Source organism: Macaca nemestrina, chromosome 7 (genome assembly GCF_043159975.1).
Source record: "Macaca nemestrina isolate mMacNem1 chromosome 7, mMacNem.hap1, whole genome shotgun sequence".
Classification (NCBI taxonomy): Eukaryota; Metazoa; Chordata; class Mammalia; order Primates; family Cercopithecidae; genus Macaca; species Macaca nemestrina.
Genome location: NC_092131.1, coordinates 26,848,810 through 26,867,205, shown reverse-complemented (window position 1 = coordinate 26,867,205; position 18,396 = coordinate 26,848,810). Strand labels below are relative to the sequence as shown.

Sequence of the window (18,396 nt, the reverse complement as noted above, 5' to 3'; positions counted from 1 at the left end):
CTGCCTTAAATCCTGGTGCTCACTTCTTTTTCTTACTAATAAATGTCCTTCATGGCATTTTTTTTTTTCAGAATAGGGTACCTTTATTTGCATTAAAAACCTATTTAGTACACCTACTATGTAACCCCCAAAATTTAAAAGAATTAAAATCTATTTAGGCAGATATTCTTCTCAGTGATTTTCTTAATGGTGCCTGGGAACTCATCTGCTGCCCCTTGGTTGGCAAAAGCTGATTCTCCTGTTATCGTCAAATTTCTAAAACCAAACATCTTTCTAAAACTATCACACCATCTTTTGCTGGCATTAAATTCTCCAGCTTTAGTTCCTTTACCTTCCTTTTGCTTTGTTATATGACTTGATTTTCTTCAAATAATAATAGAGTCTTTAGGCATGCCTTTCTTTGTTTTTTTTTGTTTGTTTGTTTTTGTTTGTTTGTTTTTTGAGATGGAGTCTTGCTCTGTCACCAGGCTGGAGTGCAGTAGCGCGATCTTGGCTCACTGCAACCTCCACCTTCCAGGTCAAGTGATTTTTCTGCCTCAGCCTCCGGAGTAGCTGGGACTACAGGTGCACGCCACCATGCCTGGCTAATTTTTTGTATTTTAGTAGAGACAGGGTTTCACCATTTTGGCCAGGATGGTCTCGATCTCCTGACCTTGTGATCCACCCGCCTCAGCCTCCCAAGTGCTGGGATTACAGGCTTGGGCCACTGCACCTAGCCAGGTGTGCCTTCTTATAGCAATTCTGCACCCACATAAAAGCTCCATTTTCAATATGAGATGAAAAGCTCCATTTTCAGTATGAGATGAAAAGGTATTTTGCAAAAAGTATAAGTTTTTATGCCTGCTGGTGTAGCTGTAGTGACAGCCTCATGAATTTTCTTTCTTTTTTAACAATGCACCTTACACTAGATTCATTCATCTTGAAATGGCAGGCAATCCCAGCTGCAGACCTCAATCTGTGGTAAATATTAAGCAGTTAAACTTTTTCTTGTCATGATTTTTCTCGCTTCTTGGAGCACTTTCGGCAACACTAATGGGACTTTGTATAGATTCCATGGTGTTATTCAAGGTTTAGAGTGTTGCACTAAATACAACGAAAAATACGTGAGAACCGTGACAGGTCACTTTTTACTGTAATATGGAATTTACTGGAGACACAAACGGCTTATACAGAGATAATTAGTGACATGAAATTTTAAGCAGATACTTGCAGCGCCTGAGCTTAGCACAATAGCAATAGGAGGTGGCTATGAAATTTTTGCAGTACAGTATGTACTACAGTTAATTGTATGCAGTAATGATTTAATACTTTATGTTTGCTCACATTTCTCTTGACTGTGAATGGCACATGTGCAGTCTGTATTTGCGTTTGAAAGTTTTGATAAATTTTAACTTTTTATAATAGATTTGTATGTATTTCATCATAATAAAGGATAAAATAGACTAGTATCTACCTAGTTTTTTCTTAATTTTTAAAAACATTTCCAGGCCATATAGCTCAACTGCAAGTTTTTTAAAATTGTTGCAAATCTCCAAAAAGGGTTTCAATATGCTTATTTTTTAAAATTATGTATAACTAAGCTTGCAATTCAAAGGTAGACTTGAACTCTAATTATTCCAATGGATAAATCAGTATAAATACGTAGTTATGTTTTTTTTTTTTTTAACATGAGAAGAGATGGGAAGTTGGCTTTGGACAAATCTGAAGCTGTTTCTATGACTAAATCTATAATATTGATTTGTTTCCTTGATATTGATGTATCTTTCACATAAAAATAAAATATAATAGACAATACATTAAACTGGGAGCCCAGAAACTTCGGTTCTAGGATGAAATTTTTATTAAAGATTATATGTGAGACGTTCAACAAATCACTGAACCTCCTAGGCTTGAGTTCCCTCACTTTGAAAGTGAAAGGATGAAATATTTCGTTTCAGGATACTAAAGACATTTTGATCCCTAAACTGCTTTCTGGAAAAAAGCCAAAAGCAACAAGGAAATTTAGCAATACACACTCCCATTTGTAATGATTAGAAACTCTTCATTAACTTCAACTGTAATATATATGAAGAAAGGCTGGCAAGTATAGTGAATCTGGACCAGAGAGAGAGGCAAGAAACTGACAGAAGATGGTTACTGGAGCTCAAAGGATGACAGTGCAGAGGTCTTTGAAGTAGGCGATACACATCAAGGGGTAAGACATGATAGAATGAGATGGATGACCTTAGGGAGCTCCTGAAACCCCACAAGAAACCCCTCCAATGCAGGGAATGTGATGACAAATGAAGACACATGCAGACAAGCTAACTCTGCAAGAAACTATCTGTTTGGAAGACCAGATGAGGAACTGAATGATAAGCAGCTTGAAGCTGTCAATTTTTAGCCCCCATTGAATGTAAACTCCACGGACGCAGAAACTTTTTTTCTGATTTATCTGTTGCTATATTCTTCAAACCTAGAGCGGTACCTGGCACAAAGGAGGTGCACAATAAATATTTGTATGATGGATGGATGAGTAAAGAAAGATTACAACTAAACCACACAATCGACATACTTGTGTGTGTGCATGCACACGCATGCAAACATAGACATCCTCATATTATTTGAGACCTTGCTATGAACTAAAAAAAGTCTTTCTACTATCACACAGCACCTCTCTGCCCCTTCCATATTTTCATACATTATTCTGTCACCTCCAGAGAAAAATCCCCTCATTATCGAAAAGTAATCAGCATAGGATTTATGCAGAAATTACTCTATTTACATAAAGAAGAAAAGCAAAAGAATAAATAAAAATCATAAAAAGGACAACCACCAAAAATATTTTTATTGCCCTAGAGCAGATAAAACTTGTGACTGAAGTTATCTGTGAATTCATGAAACTTAATGAATAAGGTGACCTTTCTGAATTAGGACTCCAAAGCTAATATATAAAGTCTCAAGTTTAAAAAAAAAAAAAAAAGGTAAGGCAATAAAAATTTTTCAAACAAATTATTTCATAGATCTTGGGATAGAAGTAAAAGAGCAAAATAAAAGCATCAAAGAAATAAAGGCTTTGGGTCGGGCACGGTGGCTCACACCTGTAATCCCAGCATTTTGGGAGGCTGAGGCAGGTGGATCACCTGAAATCAGGAGTTCGAGACCAGCCTGGCTAACATGGTGAAACCCCGTCTCTACTAAAAAAATACAAAAATTAGCCAAGTGTGGTGGCATAATCCCAGCTACCGTAATCCCAGCTACTCAGGAGGCTGAGGCAAAAGAATCACTTGAACCCAGGAGGCGGAGGTTGCAGTGAGCTGAGATCGTGCCACTGCACTCCAGCCTGGGCAACAAGAGTGAAACTCCATCTCAAAAAAGAAAAAAAAAAAAAAGAAAGAAAGAAAGGCTTTGATGGGAAAAGCAACATTGCCCATGTTGAAATTATAAGTCAAGACAATCATGACATCTTGAGAAAGCGGAGCAAAATGAAATAGAAAAGAATAAAGACTAGAGTAGGAAAAACTTGTAGATCTAGAGCACAGAAGAAATTGAACAGGTACAAGACATTGGATTTTTATTAGAAATTATATGTAAAACATTCAACATTCTTGTTTTTAAAGACAAGAACAGAACAAATGGAGAACAAAAATATCCAAAGTTATATCAAAAAGCCTCCTAAAATAAAAGATTTGAATCTATAGAATTAAAGGACACACAATATTCCAGCAGATATAAATATTCATTAATTTCCATGCATAATCTAGTAAAGTTAAGGAACTTCAAAGAAAAATAGGGAACCCAAGAGTACCTTAAAAAGGTAAGGGCATAAATATCTTATCTGAAAAGCAAAAGAATTAAGCTAGCTTCAAATTTATCTACATTCAGTGCTAGGAATAATGAAATCATCAAGTTCTCAGGGAAATAAAGTGTGACCCCCAAATTATATACCCAGACACACCAGGCTTGTTTATTCTGTCCATCTGTGCAATAACTTTTTCAAATGTGCAAAATGTAGGAGAAAAAATCTACATGAGCTTTTAAAAAGCTGTTAGCCAACTAGGTCAACCAAGATATAAATGATGAGCAATGAGCATTAAGTCATTTTACATTTAAAAGTAAGGTTAAAATGACTTCAGGAAAGTAGGGTGTACCGAACAGAGTAGAAATATAATAAGTTATCCCTTTATAAAAATAATATAACTAACAAAAATCAGGAGCAAGAGGGAAATGAAAATGTGAGGAAATTTAAGTGCCGATCTTCTCATTTTTAAAATATATTGTTTAAGGCTGATCTGAGACTAAGGCTGATCTAAGATTAAGCACATAACTAACCAAAATGCTGTAGCCAAAAAGAAAAGCAAGAAGATGTAACTGGACATATTCTAAAAACATCATTCAGAGTAGGAAATTAAACTGTTTAAAGGAAGAGAGACCTTGCAATATTACATAAAGTTACGTCTTACAAAGTAACAAAGAAATTACTAGAGGAACTCAAGTAGATCATAAGCCTTTCATACTCTGAAAAATTGACCTTAGAAATCACAGACCAATGGTAAATATTAAAAACAAAGCATAATGAACTTATCCTTCCAGGAATGCTGGTTTATATCAGATAAACCACTCCTGGTAAGAAAAATTAACAAAGTAGGATTAAAAAATCTTTTAAATCACAAAATAGTAAAGAATTATGAAATAAAAGGGAGAAAAGGGGAAGTCAGAGAGGTAAATCCTAGGAATGTGATTCTGGAGGAGGTAATCAAAGGAATAGTTGAGCAGAGGTTTGGCAGAGCTATAGGGCTAGGCAGTAAGAAAAAAAATCTATGAAAAAGGGATCTTTGATAAATCCCCTACATTGAGTTGGGATCCCATAGGGCTCCATCTAGTAGTAAGAGGTAGTGGGAAAAAAGACTTGGGACAGAAGTCTAGCATTCAACCATCTTAGCTCCTCTAATTGGACTATAGTAATATAAGATTGCTAGTGCCCCTAACGGCCATGAGCAAATGGAAATCCTCCCAGCCAGGAAATATAATTTTAAATATAATTTTAGCTTCAAATGATTTCAACACTTTTTGTATACAACATCTTGCACACAATAAAAAGTAACAGATAAATGAGAAGAGAAGATGATGTAATAAAAAATTGAGAGAAACACCAGTTAAAGAAATGAATGCACAGGAGATTCAGAATATTAATTATCAGACATTTTATAATTTTTAATAACTAAAATTTTTTAAACCAAAAATGGATTATTTGGTTTTTTTATTATTATTATACTTTAAGTTCTAGGATACACGTGCACAATGTGCAGGTTTGTTACATATGTATACATGTGCCATATTGGTGTGCTGCACCCATTAACTCATCATCTACATTAGGTATATCACCTAATGCTATCCCTCCCCGCTCCCCCCACCCCATAACAGGCCCCAGTGTGTGATGTTCCCCTTCCTGTGCCCAAGTGTTCTCATTGTTCAATTCCCACCTATGAGTGAGAACATGCGGTGTTTGGTTTCTTGTCCTTGCAATACTTTGCTGAGAATGATGGTTTCCAGCTTCATCCATCTCCCTACAAAGGACAAGAACTCATCCTTTTTTATGGCTGCATAGTATTCCATGGTGTATATGTGCCACATTTTCTTAATCCAGTCTATCATTGATGGGCATTTGGGTTGGTTCCAAGTCTTTGCTATTGTGAATAGTGCCGCAAGAAACATACACGTGCATGTGTCTTTATAGCAGCATGATTTATAATCCTTTGGGTATATACCCAGTAATGGGATGGCTGGGTTAAATGGTATTTCTAGTTCTAGATCCTTGAGGAATCGCCACACTGTCTTCCAATGGTTGAACTAGTTTACAGTCCCACCAACAGTGTAGAAGCATTCCTATTTCTCCACATCCTCTCCAGCACCTGTTGTTCCCGACTTGTTAATGATCGCCATTCTAACTGGTGTGAGATGGTATCTCATTGTGGTTTTGATTTGCACTTTTCTGATGGCCAGTGATGATGAACATTTTTTCATATGTCTGTTGGCTGCATAAATGTCTTCTTTTGAGAAGTGTCTGTTCATATCCTTTGCCCACTATTTGATGGGGTTGTTTGTTTTTTTCTTGTAAATTTGTTTGAGTTCTTAGTAGATTCTGGATATTAGCCCTTTGTCAGATGATTAGATTGCAAAAATTTTCTCCCATTCTGTAGGTTGTCTGTTCATTCTGATGGTAGTTTCTTTTGCTGTGCAGAAGCTCTTTAGTTTAATTAGATCCCATTTGTCAATTTTGGCTTTTGTTGCCATTGCTTTTGGTGTTTTAGACATGAAGTCCTTGCCCATGACTGTCCTGAATGGTATTGCCTAGGTTTTCCTCTAGGGTTTTTGTGGTTTTAGGTCTAACATTTAAGTCTCTAATACATCTTGAATTAATTTTTGTATAAGGTATAAGGAAGGGGTTCAGTTTCAGCTTTCTACATATGGCTAGCCAGTTTTCCCAGCACCATTTATTAAATATGGAATCCTTTCCCCATTTCTTGTTTTTGTCAGGTTTGTCAAAGATCAGATGGTTGTAGATGTGTGGTATTATTTCTGAGGGCTGTGTTGAGTTCCATTGATCTGTATCTCTGTTTTGGTATCAGTACCATGCTCTTTTGGTTACTGTAGCTTTGTAGTATAGTTTGAAGTCAGGTAGTGTGATGCCTCCACCTTTGTTCTTTTGGCTTAGGATTGTCTTGGCAATGAGGGCTCTTTTCTGGTTCCATGTGAACTTTAAAGTAGTTTCTTCCAAGTCTTGAAGAAAGTCATTGGTAGCTTAATGGAGATGGCATTGAATCTATAAATTACCTTGGGCAGTATGGCCATTTTCATGATATTGATTCTTCCTATCCATGAGCATAGAATGTTCTTCCATTTGTTTGTGTCCTCTTTTATTTCGTTGAGTTGTGGTTTGTAGTTCTCCTTGAAGAGGTCCTTCACATCCCCTGTAAGTTGGATTCCTAGGTATTTTATTCTCTTTGAAGCAATCGTGAATGGGAGTTCACGCATGATTTGGCTCTCTGTTTGTCTGTTATTGGTGTACAGGAATGCTTGTGATTTTTGCACATTGATTTTGTATCCTGAGACTTTGCTGAAGTTGCTTATCAGCTTGAGGAGATTTGGGGCTGAGACGATGGGGTTTTCTAAATAGACAATCATGTCATCTGCAAACAGGGACAATTTGACTTCCTCTTTTCCTAACTGAATACCCTTTATTTCTTTCTCCTGCCTGATTGCCCTGGCCAGAACTTCCAATACTATGTTGAATAGGAGTGGTGAGAGAGGGCATCTCTGTCTTGTGCCAGTTTTCAAAGGGAATGCTTCCAGTTTTTGCCCATTCAGTATGATATTGGCTGTGGGTTTATCATAAATAGCTCTATTATTTTGAGATACGTTCCATCAATACCGAATTTATTGAGAGTTTTTAGCACGAAGGGCTGTTGAATTTTGTCAAAGGTCTTTTCTGCATCTATTGAGATAATCATGTGGGTTTTCTCTTTGGTTCTGTTTATATGATGGATTACATTGATTGATTTGTGTATGATGAACCAGCCTTGCATCCCAGGGATGAAGCCGACTTGATCATGGTGGATAAGTTTTTTGATGTGCTACTGGATTCGGTTTGCCAGTATTTTATTGAGGATTTTTGCATCGATGTTCATCAGGGATATTGGTCTAAAATTCTCTTTTTTTGTTGTGTCTCTGCCAGGCCTTGGTATCAGGATGATGCTGGCCTCATAAAATGAGTTAGGGAGGATTCCCTCTTTATCTATTGATTGGAATAGTTTCAGAAGGAATGGTACCAGCGCCTCCTTGTACCTCTGGTAGAATTTGACTGAATCCGTCTGGTCCCAGACTTTTTTTGGTTGGTAGACTATTAATTATTATCTCAATTTCAGAGCCTATTATTGGTCTGTTCAGGGATTCAACTTCTTCCTGGTTTAGTCTTGGGAGGGTGTATGTGTCCAGGAATTTATCCATTTCTCTAGATTTTCTAGCTTATTTGCATGGAGGTGTTTACAGTATTCTCTGATGATAGTTTGTATTTCTGTGGGATCGGTGGTAATATCCCTTTTATCATTTTTTATTGAGTCTATTTGATTCTTCTCTCTTTTCTTCTTTATTCATCTTGCCAGCAGTCTATCAATTTTGTTGATCTTTTCAAAAAACCAGCTCCTGGATTCATTGATTTTTTGAAGGGTTTTTTGTGTCTCTATCTCCTTCAGTTCTGCTCTGATCTTAGTTATTTCTTGCCTTCTGCTGGCTTTGAATGTGTTTGCTCTTGCTTCTCTAGTTCTTCTAATTGTGATGTTAGGGTGTCACTTTTAGATATTTCCTCCTTTCTCTTGTGGGCATTTAGTGCTATAAATTTCCCTCTACACACTGCTTTAAATGTGTCCCAGAGATTCTGGTACGTTGTGTCTTTGTTCTCATTGGTTTCAAACAACATCTTTATTTCTGCCTTCATTTCGTTATGTACCCAATAGTCATTCAGGAGCAGGTTGTTCAGTTTCCATGTAGTTGAGTGGTTTTGAGTGAGTTTCTTAATCCTGAGTTCTAGTTTGATTGCACTGTGGTCTGAGAGACAGTTTGTTATACTTTCTGTTCTTTTACATTTGCTGAAGAGTGCTTTACTTCCAACTATGTGGTCAGTTTTGGAATAAGTGCAACGTGGTGCTGAGAAGAATGTATATTCTGTTGGTTTGGGATGGAGAGTTCTGCAGAAGTCTATTAGTTCTGCTTGGTGCAGAGAGAAGTTCAATTCCTGGATGTCTTTTTTAACTTTCTGTGTCATTGATCTGTCTAATGTTGACAGTGGGGTGTTAAAGACTCTCATTATTATTGTGTGGGAGTCTAAGTCTCTTTGTAAGTCTCTAAGGACTTGCTTTATGAATCTGGGTGCTCCTGTATTGGGTGCATATATATTTAGGATAGTTAGCTCTTCTTATTGAATTGATCCCTCTACCATTACGTAATGGCCTTCTTTGTCTCTTCTGATCTTTGTTGGTTTAAAGTCTGTTTTAACAGAGACTAGGATTGCAAACCCTGCCTTCTTTTTTTTTCCATTTGCTTGGTAGATCTTCCTCCATCCCTTTATTTTGAGCCTATGTGTGTCTCTGCACATGAGATGGGTCTCCTGAATACAGCACACTGATGGGTCTTGACTCTTTATCCAATTTGCCAGTCTGTGTCTTTTAATTGGAGCATTCAGCCCATTTATATTTAAGGTTATTATTGCTATGTGTGAATTTAATCCTGTCATTTTGATATTAGCTGGTTATTTCACTCATTAGTTGATGCAGTTTCTTCCTAGCATCAATGGTCTTTACAATCTGGCATGTTTTTGCAGTGTCTGGTATCAGTTGTTCCTTTCCATGTTTAGTGCTTCCTTCAGGAACTGTTGTAGGGCAGGACTTGTGGTGACAAAATCTCTCAGCATTTGCTTGTCTGTAAAGGATTGTATTTCTCCTTCACTTATGAAGCTTAGTTTGGCTGGATATAAAATTCTGGGTTGAAAATTCTTTTCTTTAAGAATGTTGAATATTGGCCCCCACTCTTTTCTGGCTTGTAGAGTTTCTGCCAAGAGATCCACTGTTAGTCTAATGGGCTTCCCTTTGTGGGTAACCCGACCTTTCTCTCTGGCTGCCCTAAACATTTTTTCCTTCATTTCAACTTTGGTGAATCTGACAATTATGTGTCTTGGAGTTGCTCTTCTTGAGGAGTATCTTTGTGTTGCTCTCTGTATTTCCTGAATTTGATTGTTGGCCTGCCTTGCTAGGTTGGGGAAGTTCTCCTGGATAATATCCTGCAGGGTGTTTTCCAACGTGGTTCCATTCTCCCTGTCACTTTCAGGTTCACCAATCAGACGTATATTTGGTCTTTTCACATAGTCCCATATTTCTTGGAGGCTTTGTTCATTTCTTTTTACTCTTTTTTCTCTAAACTTCTCGCTTCATTTCATTCATTTGATCTTCAATCACTGATACCTTTCTTCCAGTTGATCTAAATGGCTACTGAAGCTTGTGCATTCGTCACGTACTTCTCGTGCCATGGTTTTCAGCTCCATCAGGTCATTTATGCAAGGGGTTCAAACTTCCTCCTTTAGCTTGGAGAAGTTTGATCGTCTGAAGTCTTCTTCTCTCAACTCATCAAAGTCATTCTCCATCCAGGTTTGTTCCATTGCTGGCAAGGAGTTGCGTTCCTTTGGAGGGGGAGAGGCACTCTGATTTTTAGAATTTTCAGCTTTTCTGCTCTGTTTTTTCCCCATCTTTGTCTTTTATCTACCTTTGGTCTTTGATGGTGGTGACGTACAGATGGGGTTTTGGTGTGGATGTCCTTTCTGTTGGTTAGTTTTCCTTCTAATAGTCAGGACCCTCAGCTGCAGGTCTGTTGGAGTTTGCTTTAGGTCCACTCCAGACCCTGTTTGCCTGGGTATCAGCAGAGGAGGCAGCAGAACAGCGAATATTGCTGAACAGCAAATGTGGCTGCCTGATCATTCCTCTGGGAGCTTCATCTCAGAGGGTTACCTGGCCATGTGAGGTGTCAGTCTGTCCCTACTGGGGGTGCCTTCCAGTTAGGCTACTTGGGGATCAGGGACCCACTTAAGGAGGCAGTCTGTCTGTTCTCGGATCTCAAACTACGTGCTGGGAGAACCACTACTCTCTTCAAAGCTGTCAGACAAGGACATTTAAGTCTACAGAGGTTTCTGCTGCCTTTTGTTCAGCTATGCCCTGCCCCCAGAGGTAGAGTCTACAGAGGCAGGTAGGCCTCCTTGAGCTGTGGTGGGCTCCACCCAGTTCAAGCTTCCCTGCTGCTTTATTTACCTACTCAAGCCTCAGCAATGGCAGATGCCCCTCCCCCAGCCTGGCTACTGCCTTGCAGTTCGATCTCAGACTGCTGTGCTAGCAATGAGCAATGCTCCATTGGCATGGGACCCTCCGAGCCAGATGCAGGATATAATCTCCTGGTGTCCTGTTTGCTAAGACCATTGGAAAAGCACAGTATTAGCGTGGGAGTGACCCAGTTTTCCAAGTGCTGTCCGTCACAGCTTCCCTTGGCTAGGAAAGGGAATTCCCTGACCCCTTGAGCTTCCCGGGTGAGTTGATGCCTCACCCTGCTTCGGTTCATGCTCGGTGGGCTGCACCCACCGTCCTGCACCCACTGTCTGACAAGCCCCGGTGAGATGAACCCAGTACCTCAGTTGGAAATGCAGAAATCACCGTCTTCTGTGTTGCTCACACTGGGAGCTATAGACTGGAGCTGTTCCTATTTGGCCATCTTGGAACCGCCAAATGGATTATTTGAAAAGACTAATAAAATTGATAAACCATTGGTAAGGTTGATCAAGTAAATGAAGAATCATAAATTAAAAAGGAGTCTATTATCACAGAGTCTATAGATATTTTAAAATTATATTATTTAAAGATATTAACTTTATGTCTCTAAATTTGAAATTTTTAATAAAATGGATAAATTCCTATAAAAAACAATTTACCAAAACTGACACATGAAGAAATAGAAAATATGAATCATTTTGTAAACTTTGAAGGAATGAAAAACCATAATAAAGGCCATCGTGATTTCCCCAGAGTTATTTCACTCCCTTTTCCCATGTAAATCTTAGTTCCAAATCTTTGAGAAGGTATTCCTTATTTCAGCCATAGGTATCGTCAGGGTTTTTTTTTAATTATAAGGACATATTTTCCCTTCTTCATCTTATTTAACTCAGTGTTATAAAACTGTTCTATGATTTACTTTTGAGGGTTATATATATTAGTTTCTCATCTATATTTCATACCCTAGGAGTTCAGATCATATAGCATGATAGCAAAGGGAGAAAGGGAGAAAAGAGGGAGATGTGGAAGGGGAGCAAAAAGAGAGCTATCCTGATTTGGATTGTTACAGTTCTGTATCTGCACCCTGAGCAGTTTATTTATGATGGAGAGAAAATAAGTAAAAATATATGTGACTTGATTTTCAGTTTTAAAATGTGTTAACGAGAAAAAAACTCAAATCAGCCTAAATCTTTATGCTTACTTTATAGAAATAAAAATTTTCTGTACTATGTGGTAGAAAGGAATGTGGGCCATTCTTGGAAACTGTTCTTCAGACTACCTGGTAACCTATCAGTTAATCAAAGCATTTGACATTTTTTCTAAAGAAAAGAGGGTGAAAGAATAACTTGACCTTTCTTAAAAAAATATATACCCATGGATTCTGCATCCTTGCCAGTTGTCTATTACATAGTTTGTTGAGACTGTACAACAACGTCTGGAATTTCTAAACCTCAGCACTCTAAAAATAATTCACTAGAACTGCCTCAAAATAATTTATATTCTGTAATTACTTAACACTGCACTTTGAACTACAGTATGGGATGGATGTGCTAGGAATTGTGCTGGGTTCAGTGAGAGTTCTGCACAAAACCTCTTTTGCCATAACTACCAGGCTCTTGATGTTTAAGAAATTGTGTTGATAGGCCCTAGAAACTTTGGACCTACAAGTACTGGAGCATATTTATTGTAGCACAGAAGACAGTTGATGGTGACTGATACAACGTTGGTATAAACAAGGTCACCAGTGTTCCAGTATGAACATGCAAGAGCTCTTAGGGAAAACAAAGAAATCACTTTCACAAAGAACTTTCAATTGCCTGCTCTCTGACACTAAATCAGAATTTAAGAAATGAACCGAGTTCATTTTTTTCCCCTTGTCTCTTGGCTAAAAGACCACAGAAAACTGATCCTTCACTGAATTTCAAGCAAAAATTGTATTGCTTTTGGTGAAATCCATTTTTTACCTCAAGGATTGAGCTCCAGGTTATCACATCAAAATAGATTTTCTTTAAAAATCTGAAGTTTGGCCTTGAATTTTAAAGTAAATTCTACTTGAATTATTATATGGGATGAAATATTTGAGTATTAATCCTTTTCTCTCTCTTTCAATGAATTAAGACAAATACAAGCACCTTTTAAAAATCAGGCAGGGAAATAAATGCTAATTAAATTCTCTTACCAATAGTATTTCATTTTGTGAAACAAACTTTTCTAAATCAGATAGACTTCACTGAAGAGTGTTTTTGATAATGCTGAATGGAATTGAGTATGATCTCCCAGATACAGATGCATTTCTCATCCACTTAGTCTTTTTCATTCAAACTGGAAAATCACGTGGTTTCATTTTTATTATTTTTTTAATTGAGAGGATTGTCAGGAGAAAATGTCTATGTGGCTTTATTTTTATTTTAATCAACAAGATTGTCAGTAGGAAATTCATTCTGAATATAGCACACATGGAGCAAATATTCCTTTTTGGTCATGACATTTTTTCATTATGATGGGGGTTTGCCAGGGCATATACCATGTTTTAATGCCTTTTACATATAAAATCACAACATGATAAGACTTTAGATCTCTCTGTAAAAGTTGAGGTATAATGGGAACTAGCATGCTCTGACTGGCTGCCTCAATTAATAAAATAATCAGGAAATCTCTAAGGTTTGGGTATCCCTTGATGACCTGCATAAACCCTAGTTCTTATAAATCTGTTCACCCTTTTGCATCGGGGGAAGGGGAGAAGGAAAGCTGGCCTGTTGGTGACATACATAGCATTATGCTTAGAAGAACATGGGTTTCTTCCATGCTACCATCCTACTCTTGGCATGAAATCATAATCCAGTTTGTGAACCTACAGTCATACATTTGAAGGAACTACACACCTAGGAGACAGAGTGACCCTAGGCTCTGACTGAGTATCTTTGTTTATATTTTGATAAAGAAGTTTATGGAAAAACGTATTTTTAATTGAACAATAATTTGAGGCATGGTAAAAAAAATATTATGTATTGTCTAGGAATTATTATTTAAGATTTAGGAAAAAACATGAGGCTTTAACTTGAAGAACTAAATATATTTTCAGGGCAAATCTATGTTGTTTCTTATTTATTTACACTTTGGTACTCTAGAACACCATTAGGATGTCTTGTTTCAGATTTTAAAAGTAGGTATTATGCCTTTGATCCCTTCATGTGCAAACTAGTTTAGCAACCTGCCCCCAGGAGAGTAACCACAGAGCCAGTGGATCTATCCCATGCTCCCTTGCATGAACCAGCCTGGCACTTTGCCCACAGGGAAGCAGCGCCAGAACCAGCAAACTAGCCACACAAACTCTAGCAGCCTAGGTCACAGAGACACTTGTAGGCATCACTGACATTGACTACAGAAACTTCAGACAGACTACGCTACTGTCCTCACCCAGAACCGAAGCCAGTGCACTCTACCCAAGTGACTCCCTAGGATACATCTTCAGGTGAAAGTCTTTCCCTCTGGAAGCTACTGTATAAAATAGGAAGAGGCAACTCTTCCACGAGATGCTCAGATATCAACAGAGGGACACAAGGAACATGACGCTACCAAATGAGCACAGTGATTCTCCAGTTACTTAACACAAAGCAATAGAAATTTGTGAATCTTAAGGAAACTCAGAGAGATACAAAAGAACACAGACATTTCAAATACATTGGGAAAATAATTTATGATCTGTATAAGAAATTGAACAAAGAGATAGATATCATTAAAAAGAACCAAACAAACTTCCACTTGAGCAGCCTGAGACATCCATGGATGGGGGCAGTTTCTCTTTCAACTGCTCCTACCACAGCCTTTCTGAGATTTTTCCCAGCGAGGCCAAGAGGGTCTTTGAGGAAAACTGCATCTGGACATGCCTTGAGGGAAGGTGTCAAATGCAGAAGCATGGAAAAGAGTTACAATTTGGATATGAAACCATTTTTCTAGCTCACCTTAGAGAAGACTGTTGACACACTAGTCAAAATGGTTCCAATCGCCTACCTTGCAAGGCACTTCAGGTTCAAAGAATTTCCTTTGTAAAAACAACAAGGGAGGTGTCACAGTTTTCCATTTAGATCAACAAATTCAAGTTCTTACCATGGAAAATTCAGAGAAGACTGAAGTGGTTCTTCTTGCTTGTGGCTCCTTCAGTCCTGTCACCAAGATGCACCTCAGGTTGTTTGAACTGGCCAAGGACTGCATGAATTGAACAGGAAGATATAGAGTTGTCAAAGGCATAATCTGTCCCGTTGATGATGCATACAAGAAGAAGGGACTCATTCCTGCCCATCAGCAGGTCATCATGGCAGAACTTGCCACCAAGAATTCCAAATCATTGGAAGTTGATACATGGAAAAGTCTTCAGAAGGAGTGGACAGAGACTGTCAAGATGCTAAGACACAATCAAGATAAACTGGAGGCTAGTAACTTTGATCACCGGCAGAACTCACCTACACTAGAAAGGCCTGGACGGAAGAGGAATTCCATGAGCTGAACAAAGACAAAATTCTAGTCAAAAGAAATCCCTAGAGCCAAAAACAAAAGGTACACCAAAGGTTAAGCTGCTATGTGGGGCAGATTTACTGGAGTCCTTTGGTGTTCCCAATTTCTGGAAGAGTGAAGACATCACCCAAATCATGGCAGACTATGGGCTCATGCATTACTCAAGCTGGAAATGCTGCTCAGAAATTCATCTATGAAGCTGATGTGCTACGGAAACACTGGAGCAACATTCATGTGGTGAATGAATGGATCACTAATGATACCTCATCCACAAAAATCCGGAGAGCCCTTAGAAAGGGCCAGAGCCTCCATTACTGTACTAGATCTTGTCCAAGAATACATCAAAAAGCATAATTTGTACAGCTCCGAGAGTGAAGACAGGAATGTTGGGGTCATCCTGGCCCCTTTACAGAGAAACACTGCAGAAGCTAAGGCATAGAAATTCTACAGCATGATGTTTTGCACTTTCCTTTTAGGGTTTGAAACAATCTGGGTGTTAATAACTGGGAAAAGAAATTGTGGTTCTGTTGCATAAACTAAAGATTAAAAGTTTAGTAAAAATCAGTGGTAAGTTAAAATCAGGGTTTTTTCTTTTTTGCTTTTTATCAGAAGTTGCTAAGATGAATGTTTTCCATATGGTCTTTTTCTGAAAAAAAAAAAGTGTACAATTCTCTTTATCTTTAAAACAAGAGATTAGCAGCACACAAAAACCAGAAGAATTTTCAGTGAAACTAGCTACAATCAAGAAGTCAAAAAGTACAGTCTAGCTCTACCACATAAAAGAAGCAAAGTGTGAAAAGTAAAAGCTCATTTAAAATTCTAACTTAGGTTATAAAGAGAATTGACATTTATGCATGCCTGTTGTGAGTAATCTGCAGCTAGGGTAGACAAAGAAAGGAATTCTTACAGTGGTGATCTTGTAAAATGCACCATTGATAAATAATCTCCAGTTTTGCAAAATAAAGGTTGTGCATACGACTGGCAGAAACATTGTACCAATAGTTAGTTCTCTGTGGCACACATCACAATTGCTGACTAAAGTTTGGCAAGACCTATCTGCCTGGAGCTTCATCTTTGGAAGCAGGGAGTAAAGTCCAAGCCCTCATATGTTTAGAAAGGTACGCAAGTATTTCTGATGCCCACCAGAGGTAGACAGCTGCTGCCTTATACTTTATACACATTCACTTTGCCATGTTATGGGTCATGCTCTAGCCTTGGTCATCTGCCCTCTCTTTATCTTCAGGAACAACTTCAGGGTTGACATCATGCTACCTTGAATTGAGAGAAACACTGAGAATGAGAAGTCTATTCAAGGATTTTATGACTGAGTGCTCTTAGCCTTTATTGATAGCTTAATCAGAAGATCTAAGTGGGTTACAGCGGCACATGCTGTGTAGTCCCATCTACTTGAGAGGCTGGAGCAGAAGGATCGCTTGAGCCCAGGAGTTTGACACCAGCCCAGGCAAAATAGTGAGAACTCATTTTAAAAATCTCTGAAGTTTCTGAAGGGCCCTGCTGTTTCTGTTCCAGCCAACTATGATTCTGCCATTTGTGAATTTAAGCAGAAAAAGGGTCTGTTTTCTCATATTTTTTTCTTCTTGTTCTTTTGCATGAAGTTTAACCGAAAGTAATATTCTCGAATAATTAGTCATAGCTTCATGTTAAAAACACATGCTTGTTACATGGTTTTCTACTGATTAAAATTTTGTGGAAGTTTTACCACTTGCTGAAGCAGAAAGACCAGAAATAGCTTTTTGTAGAATCATTTTGGTGTTTGTGAAAATTGTCCTATGATAGAAACAGGACTAAAGTTAAATTTCTAATGAAAATATAATAATTTGCCTTTTTGCAATTTCTTTCATTCCTACACCACCCCAGATGAAGGCTTTGTAACTCCAGAAGAAAAAAAAATACTCAGATATGTGCAATTGTATAGTCAGATCTGAATCTATGGTTTAAAAAAGAAAAATGTTAAATAAAGTTAAGCAAATATATGTGCTTAAGCTCCCAACTTACTCTTACTAAAGCCTTTGGACCAATTCTCAAAAACAGGGAGGGTGCAAAGCCTGACACCTAGCAGCTTTCAGGATCCATCTGCCAAGTGAATGAAAGGTTGGAATCTCAAATCCTACAGATGAGAGTCATTTTTCTCCTCCGTAGCTTCTTGGAGTTTAAGAATTGAAGCAGCCCTGAAAAGTAGTGATTGAGCAAGAAGCAGCTATAAGAATTGAACTCTATTTCTTCTGGGTAACTATACCTAGTTTATCTGAAGTGTTGTGTGAACTGCAAAAGGTTGCAATGCTGGAAACTTCTCTCATACTGTCATGCCTTCCTACTTAGAAATGCCCATGCTCTGCTCAGCTATGACTCTACTGACCTCAGGACCTCAGGACCTCATTGGACAAGGCATGTGGTGACCCTTGCAGGAGACGTGATAATGGTGAAATGATTCTATTGTTATATTATTTATGGAGCAGCAACTTTGTGCAGAGAACGAGCTGTGTGGCTTTTTCTTCCAGTGCTGAGGATGCTGCCGATGCTGCCATGTAATAGCATACTTTTGGGTGTCCTCAAGGATAGAACTTCCCCTTTGAATGATGGAAATTAGAACAATGAACTTCATAGGGGAATAAATATTAATGACTGATGTGAAGAAAATATGCCATTGTTTATTCCCTACCACATCATTTCCATAACTGGCCGTTGTACTGTGAATTTAGAGGAAATGTGTAGTGCCGGTGTTTTGTTTTGCTTGTTTGTTTGATGCTGGGGGTTTTATGTGTTGTACACTTTACCCCTTACATTGTGTAATTTGAATGCAGCAAACAAACCCACAGTAAAAGTCCTTTATTGGCATCTTCATTCAGATAAATGGAGAGCCTTTGTGGCACTGTCAAAAAAAACAAAAATAATAAAAATAAAAAGAATGAAACAGAAATTTTGGAACTGAAAAATTTAACAAAATGAAGAAATACAATTCAGAGCTTCAACAGCAGACTAAATTAAGCAGAAGACAAAAATTTGTGAACTTAAAGGCAGGTCT

At 38.0% G+C, this 18,396-nt stretch overlaps 1 protein-coding gene and 1 pseudogene across 2 annotated transcripts in view; both read left to right on the top strand.

Moving 5' to 3' along the window:
- LOC105467648 (thyroid stimulating hormone receptor) overlaps nucleotides 1–18,396 on the top strand; it is a 181,973-nt gene that overhangs the window by 69,136 nt on the left and 94,441 nt on the right. The window lies entirely within an intron of this gene.
- Nucleotides 14,950–15,792, top strand: LOC105467647 (nicotinamide/nicotinic acid mononucleotide adenylyltransferase 1 pseudogene; annotated as a pseudogene).